The sequence below is a fragment of the Haliaeetus albicilla genome, chromosome 23 (assembly GCF_947461875.1).
Source record: "Haliaeetus albicilla chromosome 23, bHalAlb1.1, whole genome shotgun sequence".
NCBI classification, from domain to species: domain Eukaryota; kingdom Metazoa; phylum Chordata; class Aves; order Accipitriformes; family Accipitridae; genus Haliaeetus; species Haliaeetus albicilla.
In genome coordinates, this window is record NC_091505.1 from 9,148,960 (window position 1) to 9,156,320 (window position 7,361).

A 7,361-nucleotide genomic window follows, 5' to 3' on the forward strand; every position below is an offset into this window, starting at 1 on the left:
AGTGCCCGAGGCTGCTCCACGTCCGTGGCAAGCCTCTGAACAAACGGTGCGGCTGGTCACGAACCACTTGAGTTAACGCAGGTGAAGCGGTCATTTCCTCTACTAGTGCAGTCACTGAGAGTCCCTCCTTTCATGGGGAAAATTGGTCTTTCATGGGCTTCAGGCACATCCCCAAACCAGGTGTCAGAACTTAGAGAAGAAGGTTCAGATGGATTTTGTTACTGGTGGTAAGTTCTGCCCATAGCTGCAACCCCAGTGAAGAAACTGAAATATAGTTTCTATTCTATTCCCTTTTCAGCTGCTTCTAAGTTTCTCAAACAGATTCCTATTCAGGGTGAAATGTTCAGTGCTTGGTCTCAGCTCAGAGATGATTTCTTTTATTTCCCCCTGCAGGAACTGTGAGCAAAATACTAAATGCCGTAGATTTGGAGTTTGGGGAGCACAAGCAATCAGATATTTCCCCCTTGTTCCCTCTGATACCATATGTTCCAGTTGGAAATTTTACACTTGCATACTGGTAACTCGTAAATGGTGGAGATGATAGACTTCAAATGTTCTCATTGAGAGGCAGAAAACAAACCCAGATTTAACAAAATAATTGGTTCAATACTGTTAAGATGAGTTTAAAGAATTCTGATAATGCTTTTCCCTTCCCCGGTGTCCCAGGAGGCACAAGTACACACGTTTTATTTTAATCTATGTGCTATAATTTTAAGGATAGCTGACACAAGGTGGTCTTTGTTAAGATGTATCTATTTGCTTTGAAATCCAAAGAAGTTCAGCGCTTACAGGCTGCCAGAAATCACAGACCTATTATTCAAGGAACTTTTGAGCTCTGCTGTCAAAACCATCAGAAGTCTGTAAGCTGAACAGCTCCCATTCAATGCATTTTTGTGCTCATTTGCAAACTCTACGGTGGGATTGCTTGGAGCTTTATTCCCCTCAACCCCAAACTCACTTAAGACTAAAGGCAGAGAACCCCAGTGTTCTTGTAATGGCATGTTTGGAAACTCAGCCTTCCAGAAGCAATGGCACCCTAATCATCCTCTTCCACAATGTCAGCTAGGTCACCTTAAATGTCACACACTTGGGTTTTTGACTTCAAAGTCAGCGCTGCAAATCCCATGCAAGCTTTGGATAACCTATTCATACTCTACATGTTGGTATAAATACATAAACCACAGTCAATGAACTTTAAGCACAGATACTTCCTGATCACAAGTGCTCAATCATTATCAAATTCATGTATGCACTTAGATGGCTATATAAATTATCTTTTCCAGGGGCAGGTTTACTAAGGGGATATAGGGAGGCAATACCCCTCCATCCCTTCTCCCATCACCACTGCAAGGCATGGATGTCCTTTTGTATGCAGCTGGGGAGTTACTGAACAGCCCATCTTGCTTCCCCCGCTCCATCCATGGTCCTGTTTACGGCCAAGAGAGTCACTACTGACAGCTCGCACGTATTTAACAACTTGGGCAGCAGATCACTACCAAAACAGACTAGCACATCGTGGCATAATAAAGCAGCATACAAAATCACCCTGTTTGGGCAAGGAAATCTCATGACCTGAAACTCACCAAACACAAGGGCTGGCAGACCATCGAGGAAGCAGATGATGGCTCTCTTCCAATCCTGCTGACCAAAGTGACCCAGCAGCCACCTGGAACACAGCGAGAGATGAAACCTCTTTGGTAAGCAGCTCCCAGCCTGTTCTGTGCCTCCACGGCATCTGGCACCAGCTAGTTTCACATCCAGAGCTCTTGATCACTTTGATCTCTCAGATAGTTATGTACCTTAATGATTCATGATTGTTACTCAAGTCCCACCTGCAAGCAAGGAAGCCTCCACACCGGCCTGCTAACGTTACAGGATAGCTGTGGACTCACTTCCCCAACCTCCTGGGAGCTCCTTCGTTACACCAGTCTCACAGCATAGTGATTCTATTAAGTGCTATGGAATTAATCTTGATTTATGCCAGTGGGAGGGAAAGAATAATCAAGTCCTGTGTCCTCACCTTCTGAGCTACTGGTACTGCTATGATCTTCTTCATACTTTGAAGTGCTTTATTCCGGTCAGGTTGGTAAAATTGCTTTGCTTCTGTATCCTTAAGCTTCGGTCATTCTTTGCTGTAATTCCTTGCAGCGACTTCTGGAAAGGTGTTTTTCTCCCTCCACTCCCCACAATAAATGAGTTTGTCACTTGAAATATACTGCCAATGTGTTACATGTCCCACAGTGTTTGCGGTTATATCAGAAGTGTTTGTTTATAGCACCATAATTCAGCAATATCTTGATTACAGGAGAGATGGTGTTGTAACTCACTGTGGCTAGAGAGAATATTATTTTTCTTTTCCTTTAATATAAAATGTTGATTTTCAGTCAATACACTGAAAGAAAAAAAGTGCAGTTGTTGCCCTAGTAACCAGCTGCCTTGTAAACCATAAGATGTTAGGAGCGCAAGGTGTTAATTGTTCCAAGTGCTGCTTGTGGTCAGGGATAAAAGCTAGAATGGGAGAGATCATAAGAAACATCTGGGAAGATAAAGTCAGCTGGTCTCTGCTTGGAGAAAGCCTAGACAACAGCAAGCAGAGAGACAAGGCGAGGAGAAGTAACACTGCCACCAGAGGAGCAGAATGAACTGAATTGTGGCCATGTGTGACAGCATCCCTGAGCAAAACCTCCGAGAGAACACGCTGCTGGGACCCTGACAGGTTTTTACCAGGCACTCTCAGAGTTCAGCACCTCCACCACCAGATGTAGCAGCTTTTCCTGCCACTGCTCATTCCCTCCTGCTGACCAGACCCGTCTCCCTTTCCCCTTCTGCTCCGTGTCCTGGGCTTTCCGTGTGCTGTGCTCCAGGAGGCTCCTTCCCATGTGCTGCTATTCGGCACGAATCGAGGTCCGTCCTGCAGAAGATGCCACCGCCTCTCTGCAGAGCATTTCTTGCACTGGAGCAGGCCAGGAGAGAGCACCCTCCCTGTCACATACCTACCTGCGTTGCAACACGACTTCATTGCCCCGCCGAGCAGCTCTTGCATTCAGGCTCCTTGCACGGCACCGCACGCAACATCTCCCTGCCTGCTCCCGCCAGGCGCTCATCCCGGCTGCACTGCCTGCTGCTGAGAAGTGGGAGCAGTTGATGGCCCAGAGGGCACGCTGAACTCCGAAAAGCATCTGTGTCTCTGCCCCGGCCTCCTACGAGACGCAGCCCCTCAACTGCAGCAGGCTGAACGCTGGGGCTGGGAAAGCAGCACCAGAAGGGCTCCTTCTGCAAGAGGCCTCTGAGGGAGAAAGACTGCATGAGGGCTTCTCTCCCATATCTCTCTCCTCTCTAAGAAGAAAGCAAGCTGGCGAGACAGCAGCCTCATGCTCTGCAGCATCTGCCACCTCTCCCTTCCCTCCCCTCCTCCCAGCCCCTGCAAACTGGAGAACAAACATGAATACTGCTAGATATGGAGGAAAGTTTTCTACTTTAGTCCTTTTTGGCCATTTACCTGCCCTGGATGCCCACTGAACCTGCCAGTATCTGCACTCCCTTAGGAAATAAAGGCAAGGAGCACAGAAAAAAGCAGAATATTTATAAGCTAAGCCCCTTGCAGGGGCAGGGTTATGCTAATCAGGGAGCCTCTGTCCCAGCATGGTACATGGATTACATATACATGATAGTAACATATGGAGAGGAGGGCTCACGTTCAGCACACTGCTGCCCTCCGCGGCACGCGTGGCTGGAGGGTTTCATGCCACACGTTAGCCAAGGGCACTCAAGAACAGAGGGGCGAGGCCAAGCTCCCACTTTGACCTGAAGAGGAAAAGGATGGGACACCAGGACTGGTGCCCCCTTGGGCTCCAGTTTCCAGGGTTATATTGCTGATGTCTGATTAACTTCTGGGGGGAGTTTTTCCCCCCTGTTGTTTTTATTTACTAACTCTTGGTGTTTGTACTTGGTAATAAAGCCATATATTGCAGTGAGGCACACCACGAAGCCCTGTATGCAATCTCATGACGCATCACACTGGTGATGAAGACTACATCTAGCTACACAACCTTCATATAAAATTAAAGGTTTGTTTTCTTTCCTCTGCTCCCCTGGTACAGTTGCCTGTGATGATGCAGCCATCCCTGTCTCAGCACAGCCTAACGTAGACCTCTGCCACTGACCGGGGCTGGGATTTCTGCCATGCATCCTTTACGCTAAGAAAACACATTTTGAGCGAATAAAGCTGAGAAACCATGAATTTTTCCAAATGGAGAGTGCCTGGGCAGCACTTCACATAGCAGGGCTGCATTTAAACTGGGGTCTGTGGGTAAGCCTGAAAAATAAAGATGAATGAGTTTGGTTGGGTAATTAGATAATAAAATTGAAGGCTCTGGAGTTTAGCCCAGGAATATAAGCCAGCATATATGTGGCTGGCTAGCCTGCTCCCTCTCCTACCGCTAGCAGCACAGTCTTAACCTAGCAAGGAGATCTGCCCTTCACATGGAGTCCAAAGACAGAAACGCATTTAGGTAGCACAGCTCGTGGACTAGCACAGGATCAATCCTGCCCTCTGTCAATCTGCAGCAGCTGGTTTTGTTCCCCATGTGCAAGGCAGGGCTGCAGAGGGGTGCCGCAGGGCTCGAGGTGGGCTTGCCTGCTGCTACAGCAGTACCCATAACTCTGCAGCGCAGAACAAACCCCGTCCCAGGGAGGGTTTGCAGGAGGCTCTGTGTTTGCTAGAAGCTCAGGGCAGGTGTTCAGGAGCCGGCAACCCGGCTGATAGCTTGGGGGCTTCACAGAGCTCATTTGGGCACAGTGCAAGTCATGCCATGGGTGGGTGCGAGGGAGACCTCTGCTCAGGGCCCACCAGGGCAAAGCTGGCTCAGGCTCAGGGATGTGTTTGGGCAGGGCCGGAGCTAATTCTCATGCATACCTCGTGCCAGTAAATACCAAAGTGGCTATGTAGAGGGTGGTGTTTAAGGGTGGAAAGGGCAGCACAGCCAATCTGAAAGGAAAACTGAGGCTGGTTTTGCTTTCTGGAGTGACTGCTTTCATACACCCAGCTTTCAAATTGCTGCAGAACTGAAAAGCAAAGCAGAGGCAAGTTCTCTTTGACTTGGGAAATCCTTCAAAAATAAAGCAAACCCATTTCAAAAGGCAGACTTTGTCAGCTGCCCTATTTTTAGGATTGACTCCTACAGGTCCTTCCTTCAATGATAGCAGTTTTGCCTGAGCAATGACTAGGGACTGCAGGATTTAGGCTTTTAATAAAGCAATTGTGTAATTAAAAATAAATGGGTCTCTAGTGTCACTATTTAAAAGAAAAGAAAACTTAGATCAAATAAGGCATTTCTTTCTTTTTGGTTTAGTCTGCTTGGATCATGCAGAGCTTTAATGACGCAGTCACAAATGTTGTATTTAAAAGGCCTCTTAGTTGCTGAGAGGAGCCCCAGGAGAGGGCTATTAACTGGCCAAATTAGGCTATTTATTTTTGTGAGTTTTGCAAGTTTGAAAAAGAGAGGCACATTTTCACTTAGGAGAGTGATATTTCAAATAGGTCACAGGAAACTCTGGCAGGCGGGGAGCAAAGCAGAGCGTCAGTAGGAAAACATTAACCAGAGACATTTTGCAAGTGCAAGTCGACATTTGGGTTCCTAATGGCTTCTGAAGTCCATTCAAAAATCTTTCCGTGGATGTAAAATAGGGGCAAGGCACCGCAGCTGTGCAGGAGCCCTGGCCTAATCCTGAAAGCCTTTAAAACGGCAGAGCTGTGTCTGCGGGTGCTGCTGCGAGAGAACCTGGTGCTGTCAGCACAGCCAACAAGCTCGGCAGTGTTTGAAGGAGATGGACTCTGCCTGTTGGTTAGGAGATAGCGATGCTTGCACAGATGACCGGTCAGTCCTGAAATTTCACTGCACCTTTCCCTCCTCCAGCTTTGATTTTGATTCTTCAGACAATCAATGAACTTCATTTTCCTCTCACATAATCACAGCCCGGAGCAAATCATGAGCGACTTCAGTAAATACCATAAAGCAAGCTGCGTGCACATCTTAAGAATCAGGCCCAATACTTTTTACGTGCGTGAGGCTGGTTGGAAAAGGTCCCTCCACTCCACCTCAATGGGCATGGCACATGCTCGCCAACAGCACACCATTTTCTCCTTTTCACCTTTGCAAACAGAATCAACTGACTTAAAGTCCGCTCAGGAATAATTAATGTGAAGTTACTTTGAAGGGCTGGCCCATCTCCCATTGACTTCAGCAGCTCAGGATGAAGCTACTCAGGAGCTAAAGAAGCCTCTGGGGCAACATTGGGCTCTTGCTGGGTCCTGTCCCTGCTCCAGCAGGGCTGAGGTCCCTTGAGCACCACTGCATTTACACATGATGGAAAGGCTTTGCAGGATCAGGATCAAGATGAGAAAATAAATGATATAATAAGATAATAAAAAGCAGTGTCCCTAGAAAGTGATGTCTAATGGGTTCCTCTTGATGGATTGTAAATCCACCAGTCATACAAGTCCTAAAACAAAACCAAAGTTAAAGAAAAAGTAACTACACACCTATTAGAGCAATCTTTCTCTTCCTCAAGTTTTTTCCTATATAAACCGGTTAATTGAGAACTCAGAGGACTGGTATGTCTGAGGCTGTGACTGTTTGTCACATCAGTGAATAACAAATCTCTATCTAAATACTTTTCCATGACTGTGGCAGGCCAGGCTGTCAGTACCACATTCTCCTCCTCTGGCTGGGTAACCATGTGGAGTTGCAGGCGCTTTGTGCCCAGCATTTCCACGGGACTGCAGGTTTTTACAGCACAGACACACCAGCGTTTTATTGGATCAGAATGAGGGAGCTGGCACTGGAGCGAAGGGAGCTGAAAGGGAAACATGGAGCACACAACTTCACCAAAAACCTCGTCAGTCAATACACAAAACATCAAACAGACCTGACCCCTGGCTTTGTTCTTCCAGTAATTGTACTCTGTCCTACTAATATAAAACAACCTATCCCACCCTGCACAAAACCTAACCAAAACCAGGAGGGATTTCTGGCGTGGTGAGGCCATGGGCTGGGCTGTGAACACCACTGTATGCTCAGCAAGAGAAAACCAGGGGTAGAGAAAGTCCCTCCAGCCATGCCACAGGAGAAACCCCTGCTCCGACCCGTGTCACCAGCAGCGTGTGACAGGGCAGGCATTTAAACACACAGTGTTTTGCAGAGGTGAGGTGGAAATTTATAGGGACAGGGAAAGGATAAACACATCGCTTGTCCATTTGGCATGAAAGGAGCTATAAATATTGTGATAATTGTCTCCAGGAACCCAGGACAACCTCTGCCCTGACTCGCAACCACACACTGTCCCTTTGGACTTTACTGAAG